The sequence below is a fragment of the Saccopteryx bilineata genome, chromosome 8, assembly GCF_036850765.1.
Source record: "Saccopteryx bilineata isolate mSacBil1 chromosome 8, mSacBil1_pri_phased_curated, whole genome shotgun sequence".
In the NCBI taxonomy this organism is placed as follows: Eukaryota; Metazoa; Chordata; class Mammalia; order Chiroptera; family Emballonuridae; genus Saccopteryx; species Saccopteryx bilineata.
In genome coordinates this window covers 47,296,350-47,323,361 of record NC_089497.1, presented here as the reverse complement: position 1 = coordinate 47,323,361, position 27,012 = coordinate 47,296,350, and positions in this window count along the sequence as shown.

The window sequence follows — 27,012 nt, the reverse complement described above, 5'->3', positions numbered from 1 at the left end:
AAAGAAGTCCATTCAGATTTTTCTAATTTATAGTTCCCTCAGTGGTACAGTGTTCCTATTAATCACAAAATCACAGTGAAGTGCTTCCTAGGTTACAGGTGTCCATCGCAATGGAGAGTGCATTTTTGGCCATTATCCAGTTTATTTGGTCAATGTAGGCAGTCAATCTAGGTAATTGAGGACCCAAATTGGATTCTCTGGCCATAATTATCCCTGTTTGTCTGTACACATCCATCAAATTTATCAGATAATTGCCATATAGCTTCATTTTGTGCTGTCCTGACTCAAGTTGGCTTAAAGAGAATGAGGACTGGCCTGAGAATGAGGAGCCTTGGATCTGGTTTGGATTTTGTGACTAGATGTTTCTTTGACCTGTGCACAAATTATTCAGTGTCTCTGGATTTTTGTTTCTTTTGGATCTGGACCTGCAAGGACCTTGTTATATCTGTGGTTGCCTTCAACTTTAATTATCTAGGACTGGATTAAGTCTGTATGCTATTACTGGACACTTAAAATAATTAAGATATTAAATCTTATTTTAGGTGTTTGTTCATTATTTGTTTTTAGGTTGATTGAGGGAATCACAGAGCCCATCAGTCATTTCCAGAATGAATGATCTGACTTTGTGGCCTTAGTGACTGTAAGAATTAAATGGCCTTTGGCTTAGTCATTAAGATAACTAGATAAGATTGACCATTTGATTTCTGATCTATGTCATATCATTTGTCTGTACTGTTTTGACTGAGGGCTGAACAGAGTCAGGCCTGATGGCCCGGACTTCTCCTATGGTGTCTAGGATGGGCAAAGGAAGGAAGGACAGACCATACTGGTAAGTGTCCTCACTTTTGCAACTCATAGCCTGATAAAAGGAAACTAATGTAGCTTTTTCTCTCAGCCAAAAGTTGAGAGCTAACATCTTTCATTTGCTTTCTAGCCAGTGTAGGAAAAAAACAACAAAAACAAAAAAACGGTGATCTGTTCAAAATGAGTTACTTTAAGATAAACACCACACCAGCATTCTAAATGACAAGGGTGTAAGGTAGCTGAGCATTGCATACCAGGTAGTACAGTGACTCATAAAGTTTAGTGAAGGAATTAAATATGTATTCATTAACTTGCCAATGTCTTATAAGTTACCTAAACTTAGAGTCTTCAGAATATAGTTTGCTATGGGATTGAAAGGAAATGGCATAGTATCTTCCCTATTTCTTTATTTTCTTCCCTCCCAAATCTGACTAGCGGGTCCCTGATTGTCTTGTCTCTGCTCTTTAACAGCTGTCAGCCTCTGAATGAGCCCTTTTCATCCTGTGCCTTCGACTTTCTGCAATTTTCTGCTCCAGCACTGGGAAAGTCAGAACATAGTTATCTATGACTTAGGAATCATTCATTCCTGGAGGCGGTGGGGTGGAGAGGGGTTATTTATGCCCTAGCAGTTATTCATTTGGCCAAGGGCAATTAGGAGAGAGAGATGGGAGGGAAAGTGAAAGTGTCAGGAGATCTCAACACTAGTCTTCAGGTGCTCAGAATTTAAACCCCCATGAGAAGTGAGAATATTATTCTGCCTTCCAGTTTCCCACCTCAGTTCCACTGGAGACTTATAAAAACAATGACTCCCTATTTTACTCTCAAGGTACATCAGACTCTCAATATTTCTGGATAGTTAATCTGATATTACAAAGTCTTGACATTATCTTTTATTCTTTTCTTTGATATAAAACCTGATAGATATATATGAAAACCAAGATATGCTGGCTGTGGTTTATTTAGCTACAAAGAAACCTCAAAACTCTCAGTCTTGTATTCTTGCTATTCAAAATATTTTTGTTACTGTTGTAATCACAACGAAATCACTTAACGCCAAACCAGCTGATAGTCTAAATGTTACCATCAATAAACATTTCTAGAATAAAGAAAATAACCACAGTATTTTAATCAGTTATGAACAAGGATTAGAATAGTATAGTTAACTTGATTTTTCAATGAACTGCAGGTTAAATTCATTTCTATATGGAAATAGCCTGGAATAAATATGCTTCTAAGTAGAATTTGGGGACATAATTTCCTTTGCTGTGTTCCTCATTCAAATTCAGGATGCTGGATTACAGTCTCAGAATTTTTGATTAAATAAGCATGAAACGGAGTCCAGGAATTTTTATTTCTTTTTTTTTTAATTTTTTTAAATTTTTTATTTATTTATTTTAGAGAGGAGAGAGAGAGAGAGAGAGAGAGAGAGAGAGAGAGAGAGAGAAGAGAGAGACAGGGGGGAGGAGCTGGAAGTATCAACTCCCATATGTGCCTTGACCAGGCAAGCCCAGGGTTTCTAACCGGTGACCTCAGCATTTCCAGGTCAACGCTTTATCTACTGCGCCATCACAGGTCAAACCCCAGGAATTTTTATTTCTAATAAGTTTCCAGGTAATACAAATGCTACTAGTTTGAGGATGGCACTCAGCCACTCTTCTATAGCTGTACTGGTATCTTATTCTAGTAGGTGTTACTTTGGTACAACAGTATGTTTATAGAGCTATTTACAAATCTTTGTAACGATTTGTTTATAAGATCATATTCCTTTTCTAAAAATTGTATTTGTTAAGCTAAACTGTACTCTAAGGCAGTTGAGATTTCACTAAATGTAGGGACTAAATGACCTGGCCTATAGATGATAAGGTCGAAGTCTTATTTCCTGAATTTGACCTATCATTATTAAGTTCATAGAATGACTCTGACTTTGATGATGAATAACGTTTCCAAAGTCCGATCATCTGATTATCGTCTTCAGGAGAGATTGTTCTATATATTTTCTGTCTCCTGAATTTGCTTTGCACTTGTTTTTCTTTATCACTCCTGTTCCCTGGGTACCAGTTAACCAGGCATCCTGTCTACTTAGTGCCTTTATTCTCAGTTTCAGTGCGGTGGAACACAAGATGATTAGAAATCAGTTTTGTGTACAAAATTAGATTGGAAATGTATATAGGGCCTAAAAGTGCTTAGAGAAGTATGACTCTAACCTGAACCATCTTTTCTAGGAACATCAAAAAAAAAGCATAAGTGATTTAAAAAATACTAATGACTACATAGTCATTTCTTGTTTGGGTAGGCTTTTAGAAATCATTCACATTAAGAAACAGTATTTATTGTCATATTCTGGCAACATGTCAGTGTTCACGGAATTAGCACTGGTGCAATACAATAAGAACAGATGCTTTTTGCAAACTTGGGGTCATGGGTATTCTGGATCCTCTGGGACCAGTGAAGGTTTGAAAAGGCTGCTTGTGCCTTAGGGATGCCTGGAGTGAAGATTCAGACTTCCAGGTGACCCAGAGATGCCTCCTGTACTCACAACATTTGTGTATGTCATTACACAGCCACCTGTCATCCTGACAAGCTTCAAAAAGTTCACAATTTCTGGATTACTTACTGGTAGAAATCAATCTAAATACTGTGGTGAAGACTCTTCAGTGTAATTTTGTAAGTTATTTCTTCTTACCTGAAATTGTTTTTATTCTTAACAAATATATATAATGGCACCATGAAGGTAATACCAATAACTTTGCTGGCTGGAAAAGGGGGTAGTATTTTAGGAACAGGCTATTTAAAATAAAAGTCAAGTTAATCAAATGAGAAATAGAAGGTATGCTATTCAGACTCCTTTTACTCATAGACGAGAATAGAAAGACGAGAGCTTTCCTGGTTTTTCGGTTCCTAAACCATTATCCTTTAACTGAGAATAAATTAATCCAAAGCAAAAACAACTTTGTATACCTCTGCAGATAGCATTGCGATTTAAAAGTGGATCATCACTTCAGGAGCCTCTTATGAATCTATTTGCTTAAGTGACTTTCATCACTTCACCGATGTCATTTCTTTAAAATCTCATCAGCAAACATATGTTTTTTGAATGGTTCATATCTTAGCCTTAAAATGCATTATCCTTTGGAATTTTGGAGGACAAATTGCTTCTCATTTATATCAAAGTAAAATCCTTGGTTGCAGTAAATGATTAACCTAGTTATTGAAAATAAAGGCAAGAGACTGAGCTAATGATGCCCACTGTTACTACGTTCCAACATCTCAGCCAGTAAGTTGCAAAGTCTAAATTCCAGCCCATTTGTTTTATTTTTAAATCTTGGTTGTTTTACAGTATTTTATATGTGGATGCTTTATCACTGTCTGCAGGGAGCTTATAACCAAACGAAACAGAAAAAAAAAAAGTTGTACAGAAAAGTCAAAAAATCAAAAGAATGGTTTTAAAAAATCACTAAAGTATAAATAATGTACATGGATATGAACCAACAATTGTTTACAGGTGATTAATATTTGCTATGTGGATTTATGACACCTTATGGAATTTATGTTGTTTTATTTTTTTTTTAAATTTTATTTATTTATTTATTCATTTTAGAGAGGAGAGGGAGGGAGAGACAGAGAGAGAAGAGCCAGAGAGAGAGAGAGAGAAGTGGGGGAGGAGCTGGAAGCATCAACTCCCATATGTGCCTTGACCAGGCAAGCCCAGGGTTTCGAACCGGTAACCTCAGCATTTCCAGGTTGACGCTTTATCCACTGCGCCACCACAGGTCAGGCTGTTGTTTTATTTTTGTTCTTGGTAAAATTTTTGATTTGTGTTCTTGATGGAACTTTATGTTCCTTCCCTTTGACAGTTCATTGGGAACATTTTGCTTATTTTCTGAAAATTGCAATATACTTTCATTATTTCTTGGCTCAGTTTTCAGAATCTTACCCTTCCTGCAGTCTTCTGGACATTATCAAGTCCTTAAGCTTGCAGATAAACAAACACTATATTTACACTTCATATTCACAACAGATAACTAAAGTATTTAGGAAGTTATTAATATGAACTAAACTACTTTGCCCAAACTTGATGGTGGGAATTAATATTTATTATTTATACATGCAGAAAGATATTTATACATATTTATTTCTCTTTAATCCTATCACTGTTTTATAAATATTGTGCTTAATCCATCAATAATACAACATGCTTTCATTAATCTCAAGAAATAATTAGAGAACGTTTATGATAATGATAATATTATTTTGTACAAATACTATAACAACGCAATAAACCCTTAGAGAAAATCACAGCTGGAAAGAATATCAGATTCCCTCTCTGCATTGAATGATATGATTTGATATTTAATGGAAAAGCATGGTAATTATACAATATTGCAAAAGAGCCATTAATTCCTTCACCACCTTATATCTTAGCTAAGACAGTCTTTAACATTATAAATTGTCCATGTTGTAGTGATTCCTGTAGTACATTCTAATTTCATATTCTTTTAAAAGTTGTGTTTTATGACATTTGTCTGTGGACCATGGTTTTCAGTGATGTGTCAAGATTTTTCATTGAGACTTTGCCATTTGCCTTTATTGTTGGCCCATAGATGCTGCCATACTAGACCACCTGTTCTGATGTGTAATTAAAACATAGTGAACCTGTTATTGTCATATAATTCTTAGAACATGTTTTCAAGTAGCCATTTAGTGATTGTGCAACTATATACCTTGTTAACATAATGCTGACAATTGATTTAGGGTGGTAAACACAGATAGATGATGCTTTAACCAATGTCACCTCAATAAATTTAATAAAAAATAAAGGTATTCTCACCAGTCCACTTTCATACTCTACATGGTAATTTATATAATGTGGCATTTCTTGCATAGTTAGTAGTAGAAACTACCAACAGGATTCCAGATTTTATATTGTGAATATGCTCCTGACCTCATGATGTAACATTGACACTGACAATTGGAAAAGTTACTTACCTTTTGACTACTAGTCTTAATATCTGCAAAAATAGTAATGCCCAATAGAATAGGTGAAAAAATAAAATTTCATAACCCATATGGAAGTATTTAGTGTACTGATGGTGGAAATATACCAGTCTCTTTACTCTCTATAGATGTAAACTTGTCCTCTTATCTTTATCTTTTCTTCCTTTTATCAAGCAAAAATTTCTTTCTTTCTTTCTTTCTTTCTTTCTTTCTTTCTTTCTTTCTTTCTTTCTTTCTTTCTCCTTTTTGTTCTTTCTTTTTATTTCTTTTTCTTTCTTTCTCTTTCTCCTTTTCTTTCTTTTTTCTTTCTCTTTCTTTCTTTCTTTCTCTCCTTCCTTCCTTCCTTCCTTCCTTCCTTCCTTCCTTCCTTCCTTCCCTCCCTCCCTTCCTCCCTCCCTCTTCCCTTCCCTTCCCTTCCCCTCCCTTCCCTTCCCTTCCCTTCCCTTCCCTTCCTTTCCCTTTCCTTTCCTTTCCTTTCCTTTCCTTTCCTTTCCTTTCCTTTCCTTTCCTTTCCTTTCCTTTCCTTTCCTTTCCTCCCTCCCTCCCTTCTTTCCTTCCTTTCTTCCTTCCTTTCTTTTTTAACATATCTTTTTTAAAACATCATAGTTTTATGTATGTTATAGTTACTTATATACCTCTCTTTCTCCCTCTTAAGGGCAACAAAACTGGGTTTGTTACCTTGTAGTAAACTATGGGCAGCACCGTGTTTTTAACAAAAACCTGCCTGACAAATATTTGTTTTAATTAAATTGAAATTTTGAATTGAGCCAAATTAGTATTTCAGAATCCATTTTTCCCAGGGACTGTATTATCTCCTCTCTCACAGTACTCAGGAATCGTTGTAATATCCCACTTTTGTGTGTAATGATAGAGGGGGAGGGAAAGGGGAAGGGAAGGGAGACAGAGAGGGAAGGAGGGGATGCAGAGGGTGCAGGCACACACACACACACACACACACACACACAGACACAAACACGGAGGTGAAGAAGCAGCAGCAGCAAGGTCCCTCTACTGGGTGAAGAGTATGATCGGAGAATTTTTTTTAGCATAGAAAGAATATTTTTATGAAAGCATTGGAAGGAGAAATATCAATGTGAGAGAGGTAGAATCAAAACCTAGCAACAGAGATGAGCTGAAACAGAGAAACAGCAGGTGCAGGTGGAAGAATAGAGAAGCATGTGGGGGTATTGAGTCTCTGCAGAAAGTCACTGCTGGTCTGGGATTTGGGAAAGATTTCCATGGTGAGGTTACAAAGAAGTCTGCATTGACCTGAATGCTTGAAGGGAGGGGTGGTGGCGCTCCGAGTCCGCCCCAGCCCTGTCCAGGGCCTCAGAGCCTCACTTTATTACTTTCTAACCAAGAAGCTGCGGACCATGCTTCATGTTTGCAGTGGGTTCAACAATCATGTTTTATTAATAAGCCTTCACAGCTTAGCTCTGGGTTACATTTGTATTATTAGCCTCATTTTATAGACAAGAAGGCTGATGCACAGAGACATTCAGTATCCATATGCAGGCAGAACATTAAAGGCCTTAGATAAAGCAACAGGAGTTTCCTATATTTTTAAATCCTTTAAAAAAAAATGAAGCCAATATAGGTTATCCTGCCTTTTTCTTTATCAAAATATGTTTCACTTTTTTTTTTTTTTGTCAACTTGACACTACCTCTTCAGACCCAGCATAGTAAGAATGGGTAATCCCATTTTTATTAAAGCAAAAGAAAAAAAAAGTAGAAACAGGCTACAAAACTATCATGAGAATCCCATTAATCATCTAAGCAATCAAATTGTGGGCCACAGAAATCGGTATTAGCAACTGATGTCCGAAACAATCCAGCCATCCCCTGTCTCCCAGGAGCATGCGGGCAGCTCTGTCCACAGTGGAGGAGGCAGAGTGGAGGACGAGTCGGGAACAGCTGTGTCTGGCTGCTCTGGTGGAGAGGACTCGACAGTGAGTCCAATCTCCAAGGAAGATGGCGGAGATGTTAAGACATTTTTCAAAAAGAAATAAACCTATCTAAAATCCCCAGCTTATTTTTTGAATGGTTTCAAACATGACTGTTTAGATTTTATTCCCCAAATTCAGCCTCTTTACTGTCCAATCTATCCTTACCACGTCTTAAAAATTCAGCTCAGTGCCATGAAGCCTTCAAGGTACTTCACTGCTCTCATCTATGTCCGCCACACTGTTTTCCATTTGTGTCTGTGTGTGTACGCATGTGTAGTATTGAATGAAAACTTACATCGCTCTTTATTTTTGTAAATACAATTGGCCACTGATAAACATAGGTTTGAACTGCATGGGTCCATCCATTATCTGTACATTTTTACAGTACACCTTGTAAATGTATATATTTCTCTCCCTTATAATTTTCTTAATAACATTTTCCCCTGCTTTACTTTGTTGTGAAAATACAGTATATCATACATATAACATACAAAATATATGTTAAATGACTATGTTATCTGTAATTCTAGTCAGCAGAAGGCTATTAGTAGTTAAGTTTTGGGGAAGTGCCAAGTTATAAGCAGATTTTTGACTGCTCAAGGGGTATGCCCCAATCCCTGTATCATTCAAGGACCAACTGTATTTCTATTTGTGTCCACACTTAAAAACACCTTCTTTGAGGAAAAAGGCATCATGTATTTGTCACTTACACCTAGCATAGGAGGTGGTCTTGTGAAATTTCAAGCCCAGTTATAAGAATTAGGAGAGAAACTCTTAATACCTCCCCTTCTAATTCTTTGAGTTCTGGGTGTGAGAAAAAAGGAGAAGGCCTCTGCTCTCCATCCATGTTTTAAGTTTTTAATGAAGCCTTTTAGTCTTAGGTCTGGTGATAGATAAATAGATTGAAAAGGCGAGTAAGCGTTTGCACTTGTAGAGAGAAGAGTCTGCAATTTTCAACCCACTCATTTCTTTGACAAATGGGCAAATTCTCGATTAATAAGAATTACAGATAAAAATCAGAGTGTTATGAAAATGTGCTCTCATGGTGTGTGACTGGAGACTCTGTCATTCTCTTCATCGCATACACAGAACATAACCTGGAAGCCTGCCAAAGCTTCTCAGGAGTGGCATTTGTCACACCTGAAGAAGAGAGAACTGTCAAGATGACCAGAAGATTCAGTGGTGGTCAGACCGCTCTGTCAGCCTGCCCATCCTCGGGCCTTTGGGCTCAGTGCGCATCAGCGCAGGTGGATGAGAGGTGCACACAAAAATTTAAATAGGACTCACATTGCTGGGCAGCTTCCTGCTACAGTTCACCCTCTCCCTTGTCTCAACAGGGGGCTGGTCAGTGTTCCAGAGTCAGCCTCCCACAGTATTTTTAAATAAGACTTTATTTTGTCTTTTTTTGTGTCAGGATATCTGTTTGCCAGTTTCCAAGCTAATTAAAAAAAAAAAAAAAAAAAAAAGAAAGCACAGACAGGCCTTGCATTTTTTTCCTCCTTAGTGAGTTATTGGCAGGATTTCCAGTCTTTAAGGTCAGAGTTTGTGGAAACAAGTCAGAAAACACTCTGACTGACTGGCAGTTCAAATCATTGTTCTGGCCGACAGGGAGCCCCAGGGAGCTCTGAAGGAGATGCCTTGCTCAGGTGACACTGCCTCCTGGGCAGGAGATATGGCCGCTTGCTTCTGCTTTTACATTATATTATGAGGGGATCCTTTGCATTTTAGAAGGGGAAATCATGAACTGTTCACTGCCTGACTTCGGTTTGTCACAGAGTAAATACTTCAAAAATGCTTGAATTGAGTTGATTTATGTTAATAACCTATCCTCTGGAAAAAGTCAATTGCTTCAGGAACATTTAACTTAGCACTGCAAAACTGAAGGTAAGGACGGGCACCTGAAATTTGCTTTCTGTCTTGATTCTAGTACTGCTTTACCCCATTTAATGTTACTGGACTGGTTGCCCCTTCAGCGCTTTATTTATTTATTTATTTATTTATTTATTTATTTATTTATATATTTATATTTTCAGCAATGCTCAGTTATTGGTAATATTCCAGGTCATCTGTCGGCCTAGGCCAGTCATATATGATGGCATCAGAGATTTTCCTATGCGTGGAGGTCACAGTCATAGAAGGAATAAGGTCAGCTATTGTAGGACAAGTTCTGAGAAAGTGTCGGAAGTAGATCATTGAATAGTTTCCAAAATTTAAACACTGGGAATGGGAAGCTCGACAGAGATACAGAAAGTGAGCAAATGGGATGAAGACACAGGGATATCAATGTATCCGAAATGAGTCACAGTATTTCTACTCACAAAATGGGCAGATCTCATTTTGCTAGGTCCTTTTCAGGCTCTCTGCTTGTTTACATATTTGGTGTTTTATTTTATTTTAATGAAAAGCTCCTCTGCATATATACTTCTTATTTGAAATCAGAATTGTAGAGCTGAATGTGACTTTAGGCTGATTTTGTAAAATAAAACTCATTAAAAAAATTGTTTTAAGCAAATTCCCATCATCATATTACCATCTTGTTGCAGCTTTAATTCTGTCATCGGAGGTCCATTTTGTCACTAAAGAAACTTTTCACACTCAGACCAATGGAACAGAATAGAAAGCCCAGAAATAAAACCACATATATATGGTCAAATAATCTTTGATAAAGGGGCCAACAACACACAATGGAGAAAAGAAAGCCTCTTCAACAAATGGTGTTGGGAAAACTGGAAAGCCACATGCAAAAGAATGAAACTCGACTACAGCCTGTCCCCATGTACTAAAATTAATTCAAAATGGATCAAAGACCTAAATATAAGACCTGAAACAATAAAGTACATACAAGAAGACATAGGTACTAAAATCATGGACCTGGGTTTTAAAGAACATTTTATGAACTTGACTCCAATGGCAAGAGAAGTGAAGGCAAAGATAAATGAATGGGACTACATCAGAATTAAAAGTTTTTGCTCAGCAAGAGAAACTGATATCAAAATAAACAGACAGCCAACTATATGGGAACTGATATTTTCAAACGACAGCTCAGATAAGGGCCTAATATCCAAAATTTACAAAGAACTCATAAAACTCAACAACAAACAAACAAACAATCCAATAAAAAAATGGGAAGAGGACATGAACAGACACTTCTCCCAGGAAGAGATACAAATGGCCAACAGATATATGAAAAGATGCTCAGCTTCATTAGTTATTAGAGAAATGCAAATCAAAACTACAATGAGATACCACCTCACTCCTGTTAGATTAGCTATTATCAACAAGACGGGTAATAGCAAATGTTGGAGAGGCTGTGGAGAAAAAGGAACCCTCATTCACTGTTGGTGGGACTGTAAAGTAGTACAACCATTATGGAGGAAAGTATGGTGGTTCCTCAAAAAACTGCAAATAGAACTACCTTATGACCCAGCAATCCCTCTACTGGGTATATACCCCAAAACCTCAGAAACATTGATACGTGAAGACACATGTAGCCCCATGTTCACTGCAGCACTGTTCACAGTGGCCAAGACATGGAAACAACCAAAAAGCCCTTCAATAGAAGACTGGATAAAGAAGATGTGGCACATATACACTATGGAATACTACTCAGCCATAAGAAATGATGACATCAGATCATTTACAGCAAAATGGTGGGATCTTGATAACATTATAAGGAGTGAAATAAGTAAATCAGAAAAAAACAAGAACTACATGATTCCATACATTGGTGGAACATAAAAATGAGACGAAGAGACATGGACAAGAGTGTGGTGGTTACCAAGGGTGGGGGGGGGAGGACATGGGAGGGAGGGAGGGAGAGAGTTAGGGGGAGGGGGAGGGGCACAGAGAACTAGATAGAGGGTGACGGAGGACAATCTGACTTTGGGCGAGGGGTTTGCAACATAATTTGATGACAAAATAACCTAGACATGTTTTCTTTGAATATATGTACCCTGATTTATTAATGTCATCCCATTACCATTAATAAAAATTTATTAAAAAAAAAAAAAAGAAAGTTTTCAATATTTTTTATTCACATTAAGGTGTGAGTGACCTGGAGTGATACTCCCCTTAGGTGTCTTTTCATCTCATGAGATGAAACACAACAATGATTAAACCAAAGATAGTCTGCTAGTGGAATAATTCAAGTGTCAACTCTTTATCAGTGGGAAGATATTTTATAGCCTGGGATCTTTTGTGATACTCATCAGCTCTCACTATGTAAGCTTATTTGGCTAACTTGAATATAATTCAGTCCCTGCATAAAGCAAGATACAAACACATATTTATGCTAACATGGGATGGGATATGAGTTTAAGAAGTCATGAAAAATCAGCTTGATACATTCTCAATTCAAATATTTGATGAATATTCTTTCTCTTAGTTACTTCTATGACTCAATTTTTCCAGTTCAGTAATAACTCTACTATCTTGATAGAGTGTTAGCACAAGTTATCTTTGTTGAACTGTATTAACTCAGTTAAGTTATAACAGATCTGCATTATGACGTCTATTTTTTTATCCAGGTACAGGACAATGGTATAGTCTGCCTTAATATATTTTCCAGGTAGTTGAAGTTTAATTTTTAAATAAAAACTATACATTTTTAACAATTCTTAATGTAAAGTTTTACAAACTATTTTGTGTACCCCTTACATTGTTAGAGTCCACCAAATACTATTCAACTTTTTTATAATTATCTACCCAGACCTTCAGCATAATTAGGAATTGTACTCTGAAATACAATATTAATGCTTTCAAGTCTTGTTCAGTTATTGAAGCCTGATTGTTCTTCTCTTAATGCTTCTTAAGTTATCCTATCTGTATGGAAGTTTTTCTGCCTCTTTTTACAACGTTCCTGCTATATCTTGCCGTTGTAAATAAAATACATTCTCTTTGGTACATGGGATTTATGACCTTATTTTGGACAATTGCTGTGGCTTAATTTCAGTTCTTGGCAGAGTTTTAACCCTATCATGCTTTAATTTGGGTTCCTCTTGAAGTGTCCTTGAAACAAGATTTGAGTACAGGTAGTTTATTTGGGAAATAATATTAGGAAAAGTAGATAATGGAGAGTGGAAGCATGATCAGGCATGGAGGAAAGCCAGTAAAGGTGTGTTATGTGCAACTAGGGCTCAGCCCCAGTAGGAAACGTTGGGACACTCTGAGGAACAAGTCTTCCCACCTAAAGGAAAGGAATCTGGGTATCTGACCTTCACTTTCCATCTGTCATTAGCTGGGAGCTCTTCCCAGGAATTTAACCCTCCAATACGTTTGGTGTTCTACACAAATGCCAGTTGAAGGACCTCAGGTAGTGGGTCACAGGAGCTTTTGCAGTAGGACACGGTCAGCATTTTATGAAATGGTATTTCCCAACTGAATTTGGACAGATCACAATAGCAGGTTACCTTTTAAGGAAACTATGAATAGATGAAGTATTCACTAGCTTTGTTTTTGAGTTCTAGCACTTTCTATGACTGGATATTATTTTACATTGTTGGGCCAGCTTCTGATTCTGATATGTAGTCATTTTATTAATCACATATTAATTTAAATTTTCTATAATATTAATACTTTATCTCTTTTTTGGGTTACATTGTAGATATATTGGGTTAATGGCATGGTGAATCTGATTTATTTCTTTAAAATACTCTACTTAGATCAGCTGGTTCTCATCATGGGGCCCCATTTGTAGAAGGTCTTGTTTCTATCTGACAGGTGAATTGCACATGCCCTGTAATATTTCCAAAATGCTTCCACAGCAATGTCTGGGATATCATTATGCAGTCTATTTGAGAAGTATTCTGTGACTTTTTATTTGGTTGTACTCTGCCCCATTATGATTATATGCAGTAACTTTCCACTGAGCCTCTTTGCCCTCTACCCTCCAAGTACATATTATGTCTTATGCAGACAACCTATCTTTTCTCATGCATAGGCAGCAGCAGATGTGATTAGAGGGAAATCTAATTTATCTGGAGTACTCCAGAAATGAAAGGAAATTACTTCACGGCAATGTTTGCAAATGCATTCATCACAGACACCCAGCCATTCCAGCACTAGCAGACGATGGCTTTGTGATCTCTTTGTGGTCTATTTCCAACTGCTTTCTAATGGTCCATATGAGTTCACTGCTTTTTATGCTTCTACATTGTGTTTAGAGTATAAAATAAATGTATTGGACAAAGAGATTAGTGTGGTATAAACATATTTCTATTCCTTGAGTCTCTAATTATTTTCCTAATCTGTGTAGTAGAGACCTCTGGATTGTTAGGTTTGTCTAAATAGACTGTGTTTGGACAAGATAGAAAGAATGCTTGCTGTTATTTTTTTTCTCTCATGTTAGAATATATTTTTAGATCGCATGTCCCCTTGAATTTATGAATTTGCACATTTATTCAGAATTCGAGATACATTTGATTGCCTACTGTATTAAGGATGATATATATTGGTGTTCTTTAGCTGTTCAGTCACCTCACATTCATCTTATTTGCTTCATATTTCCCAGATATGTATGGTTAAGAAGAAAGATACAAGAAGAAGGACAATAAAAGGAGGCTAACAGGATCTTAGAAAGTCTTATATAGTTCACCTCTTAGGGGTTGTAAGAAGGAGACAAATTTAGATTTTATTTATTTATTTATTTATTTATTTAATATTAGAGCATCTATAAGTTTTCTTTCTTTGCTTAATTCCTTCACCTTTCTCACCCAACTTCCCAACCTCATCCCATCTGACAGCTGTCAGTCTGTTCTTCATATCTTTGATTCTGTTTCTACATTATTTTTTAGTTTTTTTTTTCTTTTTGTATTTTTCTGAAGTGTGAAGTGGAGAGGCAGAGAGACAGACTCCTGCATGCACCCTACCGGGATCCACCTGGCATGTCCAGTAAGGGGCAATGCTCTGGTCATCAGGGCATTGCTCCATTGCAACCAGAGCCATTCTAGTGCCTGAGGCAGAGGCCATGGAGCCATACTCAGTGCCTGAGCCAACTTTGCTCCAATGCAGCCTTGGCTGTGGAAGGAAAAGAGAAAGATAGAGTAAAAGGAGAGGGATAAGGGTAGAGAAGCAGATGGATGCTTCTCCTGTGTACCCTGGCCGGAAATCGAACCTGGGACTTCTGCACGCTGGGCCGACACACTACCACGGAGCCAGCTGGCCAGGGCTTTTAGTTGAATTTTTTAAAATTAGATTTCATATGTAAGTGAAATTATATGATACTTGTCTTTCTCCAACTGGCTTATTTCACTTAGCAGAATACTCTTCAGGTCCACCCATGCTATTGCAAAAGGTAAAGTTTCCTTCTTTTTAATGGATGTGTAGTATTTCATTGTGTAAATGTATCACAGCTTTTTTTTTTTTTTTTTTTTTTTTTTTTTTTTTTTTTCATTTTTCTGAAGCTGGAAACGGGGAGAGACAGTCAGACAGACTCCCGCATGCGCCCGACTGGGATCCATCCGGCACGCCCACCAGGGGCGGTGCTCTGCCCCCCAGGGGGCGATGCTCTGCCCATCCTGGGTGTTGCCATATTGCGACCAGAGCCACTCTAGCACCTGAGGCAGAGGCCACAGAGCCATGCCCAGCGCCCGGGCCATCTTTGCTCCAATGGAGCCTTGGCTGCTGGAGGGGAAGAGAGAGACAGAGAGGAAAGCGCGGCGGAGGGTTGGAGAAGCAAATGGGCGCTTCTCCTATGTGCCCTGGCCGGGAATCGAACCCAGGTCCTCCGCACGCTAGGCCTATTACAGCTTTTTTATCCACTCATCTACTGATGGACACTTGGGCTGCTTCCAAATCTTGGCTATTGTAAATGATGCTGCAGTGAATGTAGGGGTGCATATATTCTTTTGTGTTAGTGCTTCATATATCTTTGGCTATATTCCCAGAAGTAGAATTGCTGGGTCAAAAGGTAGTTACATTTCTAATTTTTTGAAGTAACTCCATACTGTTTTCCACAGTGGCTACATCAATCTGCATTCCCACCAGCAGTGCATGACGTTTCCTTTTTTTTTTTTTTTTTAATCCTTACAAATTCTTACAGTTTATTGATTTATTGATGACAATCATTTTGACAGTCATGAGGTGATATATCTTATTGTGGTTTTAATTTGTATTTCTTTGATGGTTAGTCACATTGAGCATTTTTTCATATGTCTATTGACAATCTGTATGTCCTCTTTTGAGAAGTCTATTTGGGTCCTTTCCCCATTTTTTAACTGGATTGTTTGGTTTCTTTTTGGTGTTGAGTTTCATAAGTTCCTTGTAAATTTTTGGTAGTAAGCCCTTATCAGATAGATGAGCTGGCAAATATGTTCTCCCATTCAGTGGGTTGTCTTCATTTTGTTGATAGTTTCCTTACTATGTGAAACTTTTTAGTTTAATGTCATCCCATTTGTCTATTTTGTCTTTTGTTTCTCTACCAGAGATGATGTATCAGAAACTATATTGCTATGAGAAATGACCAAAAATTTAATCCCTATGTTTTCTTCTAGGATTTTTATGGGTTTGAGTTTAATATTTATGACTTTAACCATTCTGAGTTTATTCTTGTATATGGTGTAAGAAGGTGGTCCAGTTTTATTTTTTACACATATTTGACCAATGTCTCCAGCATCATTTATTTAATAGATTGTCTTTGTTCCATTGTTTGTTCTTGTCTCCTTTATAAAATATTAATTAACAGTAAGGACATGGGTTTATTTCTGGGTTTTCTATTCTGTTCTATTGATCTATATATCTTTTTATGCCAGTACCATGTTGTTTTGATTATTATGTCTTTGCAGTATAGATTGATATCAGGTAATGTGGTTCCTTTCACTTTATTTTTTTCTCAAGATCACTGTGGCTTTTTGGGGTCCTTGGTGGTTCCATATAAATTTTTGGAGTACTTGTTCTAGTTCTGTGAAATATGCCATTGATATCTTAATAGGAATTGTGTTGAATCTAAAGATTGCTTTTAATAGTATGAATATTTTAATGATGTTAATTATTCCTATCCATGAACAAGGTATATGCTTCCAGTTATTTGTATCTTCTTAAATTTCTTTCTTTGGTGTCTTATAATTTTTTAAGTACAGGCCTTTTACATTCTTTGTTAAATTTATTCCTAGGTATTTTATTCTTTTTGAAGCAGTTATGAATGAGGTTTTCTTAGTTTTCCTTTCTGATAGTTTATTATCGGTATATAAAATACAACTGATTTCTGGATATTTATTTTGTATCTTGCTACTTGACTGAATTCATTTATCAATTGTAGTAGTTTTTTTGGTGCAATCTATAGAGTACAATATATGTATATCATGTCATCTATAAATAATGACAGTTTTTACTTTTTCTTTTCTAACTTGAATGCTTTTTATTTCTTCTTATTTTCTGAATGCTATGGCTAAGACTTCCAGTACTATGTTGAATAGGAGTAGTAAAAGCAGATACCCTGTCTTGTTCCTGACCGTAAGGGAAACAAATGCTTGTAGTTTTTAAGTTAATAATTTTGAATTTAGATTTTAAATGCAACACAGGATCATGGAACCAGAAATAAAGTAACTTCTGTTGAAAGCAGTAGCTGTCTTCTGGTCCAAGTGCTCTGAGTCAGCAGTATAAAAATGACTCTGGCCTGCTGGCTGTAAGTACAGTTGTGCATCCCTGAAACATTAGGCAAACCCCCTTGAGCTTCAGTTTTCTCATCTGTAAAAGGAAGTGTATAGAAAAGGTCTGTACTAACGTGTGGCTGCCTGTTTTTTAAGTGCAAGCCTTTCTACATTTTGCTTTTCTTCAGTTTACTTCCTCTATCCCATTTTTTTTATCAACCTAATTTCTTTGCCAGCCACAGTAAAGCACAGTTTAGTTATGTTTGTTATGAACCCATTTTTCTTATTTATACCTAATTAATAGGAGATCATATAAACAAATATAATACAACCAAAAGAATAAACATACCTGTATTGCAGGAATAATATAATTATGCACACATAAAAATTAGAGTACAAAGAAGAACCTATTACCATATGTAAACATTAAGAGGCAGGAAATAAATGTCACTGATGGAGTTCTATTTATTCACATCTGAATATAACCCGACACTATGTGTTTTATTTTTGCATTTTTCCATTCATACCAAAGTTTCTCAGAATGTTGTGGAAATTGGAAATAAATGAATACCCATAAAAACAATATTTCCGGGCAATTGCAATATCTGATGTAAAGAGTATCTACAGGTTGTGAATTTTAATCACAGTTGGCTTCTTCTGAAAATGCTTATAACAAAACCCAGGAGCATTTAATTCTGATATTTTCACTGGTTTGGGGACCAAGTGGATAGACACTCTTCAACTTATATTTAATTAATGCATAATAAATTTAATTGTAGGCAATTTTATTTTGGTTAAGATGGAGCAAGTTCAATTTTGTAATGTCTTTTTAACAGTTTGGAAAACTAGCTTTGGAGAAGGAGTCAGAAACAAAAGGTGAGAATACTAAATGGTCACCGGAGGATCTCAGTCATCTTAGCTTTTCTAATATTAGCAGACAGGATCAGTGTTTTCTATCTCATCAAAATTGTGTGTTTTAAACCATGTTTAAATACCAGAATATGTGCTTAGCTATATATTGAAAACAAAACTGAGATATGACAACAAGAAACAACTCAAGTAAAAAGACAAAGAAAGGACCTTTTAAAAAGTTTATTACTTTTTACAAAATGATTCTGCCTTACACTTTGCTTTCACTGTACTGGATATTGAATGCAGCCAAACTAAGAGAAAATGCAGTCGCTGGGATATCTGTTAAATATTTATTTCCTAAAAACATAATTTTTCAGAGGGCAGTCAGGGGAGACAAAGCTGTGCGTTAAATATGAGCTCCCTGTCCAAATGAGAATATACGTCAGCTCCGTTTAGCAGGGCTCCCCCAGGCTGCCGATGAGGAGCCGGGACCTTACTCACATGCAGTTATTAACGCTCCTAATAAATCCTCAGGATCCCGATCCCGTTGATATATGTCATGGCAGAAATAGCTTAGTACACGAAATGACAGTCAATGCTATGCCTGTCAGTGGCAGAGATACTGTCGTCCACATTAAATCAAGGGCAGATGGAGACGCTGAGAGCTCTGAGTTCATAATGCTGAGACTTCATGTCTCCCAGTGTTCCAACTGTATCTTACACGCATTGTTCCGCACCTAGGCTTTGACAGCGAACACTGCATCTGAGATCAGGGTTCTTAAATGATACTGAGCCAGGCCGTGCATCTGGAAACTATTGCTTCATTTTGTTTCGTTGTTTATGTAAACTTTGGGCAGACTTCCATGACTTTGAGCTAGCCATTTCAACATCCTTCTCTGCAGTTTTGTCTTTAGGGGAAACAGAGAATACAGTATTAAGTATGTGCAGAATGAATGCTAGGAAAATTACACAACCACAATCTTTTCCCAGTCACTAGGGAGCATAAAGTCATTTGTCAGAGGAAAAATAATCACCTTCAATGTTGCAATTCTTGCACCAGGCTTATGTTTAGCCTAAACAGAATCACTGAGCTCTTGAGACGGTGGACCCTGGCCAAGATATGTCAGTACCTATTCACACATTGTGTGTGAAGTGATACTTCTTCACTAGAGAAAAAGTTGTAGGGACTTGTGAACATCCAAAGGATATTCACCCTCAGCAAGTGATTACCCCCAGTCACCAGTGGTGGTGTCTGTCATCTACTTCGTTTCAAGGAACAAAGATGGATGCATTCAATAAATACTTATTTTTCTTTCTCTCATCCCTGTGAATGTCCAGCCAAAGTGAAAGCTGCAACTCAGGTGGTAAGAATTCTCCCAAAAATGGAGTGTGGTGGTGAAAAAGATGGGGGCGGGGAGCTATGGGAAGGCAAAACACTTCCTGGCCAGGCAGAAGGAAGCCACAACTGGAGGATTATCAACCACGCGCTGAGTGCTGAGCAGAATGTACGATTTGCAATCAAAATCAGACCTATCAGACAACATGCTGTTCTCAAAAGTCCAAGGCAGGGTTTCAGTTATTTTACTGAAGCTAAATTTGGAAATGTCATGGAAAAAGACAGGCTCCCTCTATGAAAACCATGGGACTTCCCACTGGAGACTGTGCCGAAAACAGTATGAAAGTGACCTTTTCCATGCTAGCCTGGACTTGGCCCTTCTGGTCTTTCCAGGGCTGTGAATAGGACTATACTTTTGCAGATAGAAAAAGAAAAGTAATAAGGAGGTGAAGATTAGGATGAGTGTTTTCAAAAGCAAGTGACAGTGTACATGTAACCTCTAGAGGTGGACCAGATAGCAGTCTGAACAAAGGGAAGAAGCCGACAAGGGGAAGAAATAAAAGGCCCTGGACATAGAAGGGAGGCAGAGTGTGGACACTGGTGTGGGATGCACTAGGAGGGCACATGTAAGCAGACAGTGAGCATGACTGAAAGAGCGTGCCGATCATTTTTACAGCTCTGTTAGGGAGTAGGCCGGTTTCTATTCTTCATCAGTGCCCTTTTTATATTTTATTTCAATTGTTTGCCAGTCAGGTATGAAAGCCCAAGGTGCTTTGGTGCTAACTTAAGTGCTTTTGATTTATTGTCTGAAGGCAAGTTTTCAAGTTGCAGAGGCACGTCTTCTCTCCCAGCTATTTACTATTTGGAATAGTAAGCTCGTTGTTTGGTGAATTTTTTTTTTTTTTACTTTCTGGTTCCAGATGAGTAACTTTGACCTCTTCTCTATATTGCCAGAGAATCAGAAAATAGAACTCGAAATGAAATAGAGAAAAGCACAGGGTGTTTAGAATAAAAGCTGCTGTTGAGAGGAAACGTAAGGCCTGGCATTTTGCAGAGGGAAGTGTGGACAAGGACACATCAGAGCTGCAGGCCAGGGGAACAGAAGCACCCTATACTGTGGGCAAGGACATAGGTGTTCAGGCCTCCTGGGTCAGAGCCAGTCAGGAAGCCATGCATTGGAGCTGACACTCACTCTAGACTCTTCAAATGGTATGTTGCTATTGTAAAAAAATGATTGAGGTTTATTATTATAAGCAGTGTAGGGGACTGGTGATGTTGCTGCATGAAAAATACTGTCTTGATGAGAACCCATGTGGGTAGATTCTCTCAGTCATCAGCACTGTGGGAAAGAGGTTTGCTTTAATCTTATTGACACTGAAACTTAAAACAGATCACATTATCCCCTTCACTTGGGCTGGTAGGGAGCTCTTAGCCCAATGTGCTGCCTAAATCAAAGATAAAATACCTGTCATGCGACCCTTGGTTTACTTCCCCTACTCTCTTTCTGGTCACGTTTAATCTAGTCCTTTTATTTACATATGTATGTATATTTCTGAAAACTGACTCAAATTTTTGGAATTATGATTATATAAATGTTATATCACAAAATACCAAAGGTGTGTATCTGATGTATATAAATAAATTATATCTCAATACCAGAGGTATGAGAAGAATATTCATGGGAAGGCATACGTGAGCACGGATCTGGGTAAGTGCAAGGTATTTTCCCCCACCGAGAAGGAAGGAAAGGATGTAGCCTCCAAGTGTGGAATTGTAAAGGCTTTATTTAGTATGGAGCATTTCTCGGACGAGATCCACTGGCCCAGAAGATGGAGGTCAGGAAAATCGTGCATGGAGAGACCACGTGGGCAAATTTAAAGGGGTCCTCTAGGGAAGTCAGGCTAATATGACGTAGCGAAATCTCACTGACTGACAGTCAGTCGCTTTTTTCCCAAGGACTCCTGGGAAGTTTCTTTTGGCGCTTGGTTGTGGGCAGTCCTAGCCAAAGTTCCCGGGTTCCTCACGTGACCTTCCCCCATTATCCACCGACCTTACAGTAAGCCATATTATCTCTCACATATGAAATAATAGTTTTAACACTGTCATATTCACAGATAACCTTTCTTGAGCTCACTATGTGGAAGATGCAGCACTAAGTGCTTTATATTACTAGTACTTTCTTTTTGTCATTTCATTTGTACTTTATTAACAACCCTATCTATTAAACATTTAGAGACAAAACTGATTGGGGAGGTTAGTTATTTTATTCAAGGTCAAAACATTAATAAACTAGTGGAGCCATGTTTCCAGCCAGAGCAAATCTGATTTCAGGGCACATTATCTTAACTTTAGGGATAATAGGTCTGAGTTCAAATCCCAGTTCTATCATTTAATAATGATATGAGCTTGGGAAAATGACTTAATCATTCTTACCATGTTTTGCCAGTTCCTAAAAGTGGGAATAAATATAGTATTTAAATCAAATATTTAAAATGCTTACAACAGTGTTTAGCACTTAGGAAGTCCTCAATAAATCAATAAATATTAGCAATTGTTAATTATATTTAAAGAGTATATACATAGTATACATAATTAAACTTCCTTCCCCATCAGTAGAGACATTTCTTCAATATCCAATTATTCACATCTTAAAACTCCCTACACATATGCCCTTGGGGTGGCTGTTCCCAGGAGACCCAGTGTTGGAATGCACATGTCGACATTTCAAATGTAAGGTACTGCAAGGTCAGTGTGTCCCAGGAGAAGGCCAGCTGCCAAGAGACCTTGTAGGGTAGTATTTCTAGGGTGTATTCATCACAGCTGGAGTTCAGACTTCAGCAATGTGGGTCCCAGAATTTGGTCTAGTTAATGCCCAGAGCTGATTATTCAGGGAGGATGACTTGTACCAACTAACAAAAGCCTGAAGCATATAAATTGGAAAGCCACTGTATTAATTTACAATGAAAAATATTACTGTTAACTGGACCGAACATTTGCATCAGTCTGACCAGTGAATGCCTGCCCCGTAGGCAAGCTACATAGGGAGGCACATTAACAAAAGGCTGTTTGGTGAGTGAGATGCTGTTTCAAATGCTCAGTCTCATCAGGTTCTCATGGCAGTCTGCACCCATCTCCGTCCACCTGCCAGAAAGCACAGATATTCCAAGCAGCTTGATGATGCCAGGATGTCCTTTTCCTGGACAGGAGTAGAATGTGCTTCTCTGACTTTCCATTCTCTCTGGTAGCCATCTCAGCTTCAGATTGTTACTTTCTCTCCTTACATATGTAAATTGTCACAGGAAGGTTGTTGTGGTCCAGGAGCCACTGTGCCTCTTAATAGTAATCTTTACTAATTTAAAAGTTTAACTTTCAAAGGGCATATTCATTGCTGGTCATTCCAAATTCTCTTGGGTACTTCATGTACCACATACACAGTGCCCACTGTCACCACAGCCTCATCTGTCTCTAGATTTCTGTAGTTTTCTCATCATTCATGTAAATTACTACTAAAGGAACCTCCGGCTCTCTACTAAAATCCACCCAGAGCCTGTCCGTTAGCTCCATAAATTGGGGTTACATTTTGGTAATACTTGTAGTTAAGTACTAGCCTCCTTAAATATATTTAAAACAAAAGGGCTTGTAATGAATTAATATACTGGAAAGACTTGATATTTCAAACATAGTGATAAAAACTTTATGGAATTATTCAAATTATTTCTGATACCTTATTACACATCCCAATATTATTGGGATCCCATCACCTATCTCACTTTTTGAGCTTCCCTTTGCTTCCTTTGATATCCAGATTAGAATGAAACATCCTGGGCCCTAGCTGGTTGGCTCAGTGATAGAGCATCGGCCTGGTGTGTACAGGTCCGGGGTTCGATTCCCGGCCAGGGCACATAGGAGAAGTGCCCATCTGCTTCTCCACCCTCCCCCTCTCCTTCCTCTCTGTCTCTCTCTTCTTCTCCCGCAGCGAGGCTCCATTGGAGCAAAGATGGCCCCGGGCGCTGGGGATGGCTCCTTGGCCTCTGCCCCAGGCGCTAGAGTGGCTTTGGTAGAGGCAGAGTGACGCCCCGGAGGGGCAGAGCATTGCCCCCTGGTGGGCAGATCGTCGCCCCTGGTGGGCGTGCCGGGTGGATCCCGGTCGGGCGCATGTGGGAGTCTCTCTGACTGTCTCTCCCCGTTTCCAGCTTCAGAAAAATACAAAAAAAAAAAAAAAAAAATAAATAATAAAAAAAATAAAAGAATGAAACGTCCTGGGATGGCCAAGAAGAGCCTCCATGATCTTGACTCTGGCTGCCTTTCTGAATTAATTTTCTCTCATTCATCTTTCTTTTGCATAGTTCTCCAGGCTCCTTAATGTTTTGGAATATGCCAAGTGTACAGCCACATGAGATTCTTTGCCCTTGCTGTTCTCTGCCCAGAAGACTTTCTCACTAACATTTGCATCTGGTTCATTCTTCCATTCATTTCATTCTGTAATGTTTTTGGTGATCATTAGACTTTATTATTAATTTTGTGCCAATCATCCAAGCTTGCCTAGAATGATGTGTAGATGCTGAAGTTGCCAGTTCTATGATGCTTTATCATGGCATCTCAAAAGAAGCCAAAATAATGGCCAGACCTGTCTAGAAGCTCACCAGGGGTGGACATCCAGATCTTTGTCACTGTTAAGCAGCTTCTATGACTTCTTTTTTAGTTCCATCTATCCTTTATTTATTTTATTTATTTATTTATTTATTTTTGCATTTGGTTTGTCTTTATATTTTCTCACCATAACACCATCCTTCAGTTATCATTCTTTGCTACATTTATTCCCATGGATGGTAAGATGGTGAGAGGCACTTCAAATGGCCAACAAGCAGTTACTGTACTCATGTCTCTCCAGCCTCCAGCAGCTAAAGTCCTACTCTTCCCTGCAGGTTGTCTTGCTGGCGTCACCACTCTCCCCAACTTGCACTGCGAGGGGGAAACTGCAGTGTTTGTCCTCATCTGACTTTGGGAGACCTTGTTGTAACATCCCATCAAGTGTCTGAATGCACATGGTTAGGGCCATCAGATCCTAATGTCTTTTTAAAACCAATTCTCAATTTTGTACTATTTCTCACTCGGTCCCAACTTTCTGATGTTAATGTAGAGATAGTTAACTAGGAAGCCTAAAACTTCCAGTTTTCATTTTCTTTCCTTCCCAGGCCCACATAAACTGTTGTCATATACAAGGTGTATGCTGGGAAAATTTAGTTTCATTTGGTTATTATGGGGAAAATTCTAAGAATTTTTTTAAACATCATTTTTTGGGGGGTGGCGGGAATTTTTTGGCTTACTAAAATTGGAAAAGATAAGTTCACAGATTCTTAACTCAGGACACTTGAATTCTTCTGATCTGTCTGTTCTGAGTGGCATGACATTTTGCTAGACAGCAGGCACTAAAAGTTATACTCATCCTTCAGATTCACTCATCCAGAAATACCCAAGGTGTGCTGCTGGGATGACTTTGAGCAGGGCCACGGATGCTCCTTAGGTTACTACACAGCATTAAATCCAAAAAGAAAATGTTAAAAAGCCTTAAAATTGTCATGAGCTGAGGGAGAAATGGGAACTCTGTTTTAAACAATCAAGTTTATAAATGCAGTGGGACTGAAGAGGTAGAAAAGGAATTCTAAAATTCATTCTGCAGTCCTTTGTACATAAAATGTTCCTGTTGGAAATATCCCCCACCCTGCCATGTGTGTGTTTCTTAGAATTTATAAATGAACCAAGAAAGATGGGTTTGAAGCTGCTAGACTGCTCTTTGCTTTGTAACCGTTGCTCCTATCTGGATAATCTTTGCTGTTACTGTTTGGCCTCTTTGCTGGGCTACAGGCTCTACTTATACAAAAAGGCATATTTTCTCTGAGACTGATTTAAACCAACCCATTCTATATATTGCTGCTGCAGCTTCCCAACATTTCATGGAGATGTGACATTCCTGAAGTTATGTTTTACTGTGTCAGTATAGCGTTTCCTTCCTCTGACCCTGTCTATAGGCAATCTGCCATACAGCTGCCATCCATCATTTCTGGGTGTCCAGAGGAGTGGAGCAGTGTTGTAGTAGAAGTCACTTCTGTGCCAGTCGACTTTCTAGGACTTTATTCATGATCCTGTCTTGCCTTCCTAGGTGATGTCTGGGATGATATAAGTTGGACTTTTGGATGGGAGAAGGTAATTACATGTATCGTATGATTTGAGAATGACAGCAAAGCTTTCTCCCTCTAAATCTTTTCTATCCAAGAATCAATGTGCCTGAGATTCCATTTTCGGAAGAATTTTCTTTGCATTAAACGGTGTCCACGATCCCCTCAGAAAGGGTTGATCATTAATGCACTGATATTTTAGAGGGGGTAATACTTTTAGCGTAGTTTGGAAAGATCTGTGCCTTAGTCCTGGGATCTGAGAGGTCACTTAATTATGAGGAATAATTTCCTACTAGATAGTAGGTGACAGAAATTTTCCTCATTATACAACACTTTTAAAATCAGGTAACAATCCTATGAAGATGGCAGCAACACTTTCATACAATTCACCCTGTTTATTTTTCCATTTAAGTGGATGAGTTTGTATGAAGGCAGAGCACTAGCTGTCATGAGACAATTTTGCAAATATGAAGAGGTTGTGACTACTGTAGCAAGTCCTATCTGTTGATGTTTTCAGGCAAGGTGGGGATAAATGGAGCAGTTTGAATTTCTATGTATATGTTTCTTCAATATGTAAAATCCAGAGGAAATAAGAGAATTTAGAGATGTCCTATTCTCACTGTCATTAAGAATTAAGGAAAGACCATTGACCATAGGTTATTCACTGTGTTCCACCATTGATAATATCTTGGCCATAATCCACTATAGATATTTATGTAATAAAAAGAAGACTTAATATTTATTGACCAATTACTTTATGCCAGTGTCTTCATTCCATATATTGTTTTTATGATATTTCCAACAACCTTACCAGGTAAATAATATCATTATCCAAATTTTATTCACATTAGTCTAACTAAGTAATTTACCCAAAATTTTACATGTAAAGGTTGGTTTGAATTCAAGTCTGCCTCACTACAAACAATGCTTTCAACGATCACATTGAACTGCATCATTCAGCCTATTTGAACTGAGGGCTAAGGACATATTGATCATTAAATGTAAACAATGTGAGCGTATACACACATACCACACAACTAGGTCCAGCCAAAAGATTTAAAACAAAGCAATGACAAAATGCAGAGCCAAAGATATTTATTGACAGTTTAAATTCCCCCAATATAAATAAACGATAGATAAATGAACAGAAAACATTTATATAGCTGATACCAAATTTTTCTATTAGGTTAGCTTTCAAAAAAGAATTAAGAACTAAAAATTTAAATAGAGCATGGAACTATTAACTAAATACTTGGATTATAGAATCAACTATATAAAAAGATAACTAGAAAATTTTCTTCTAAGCAATGAATATTTGT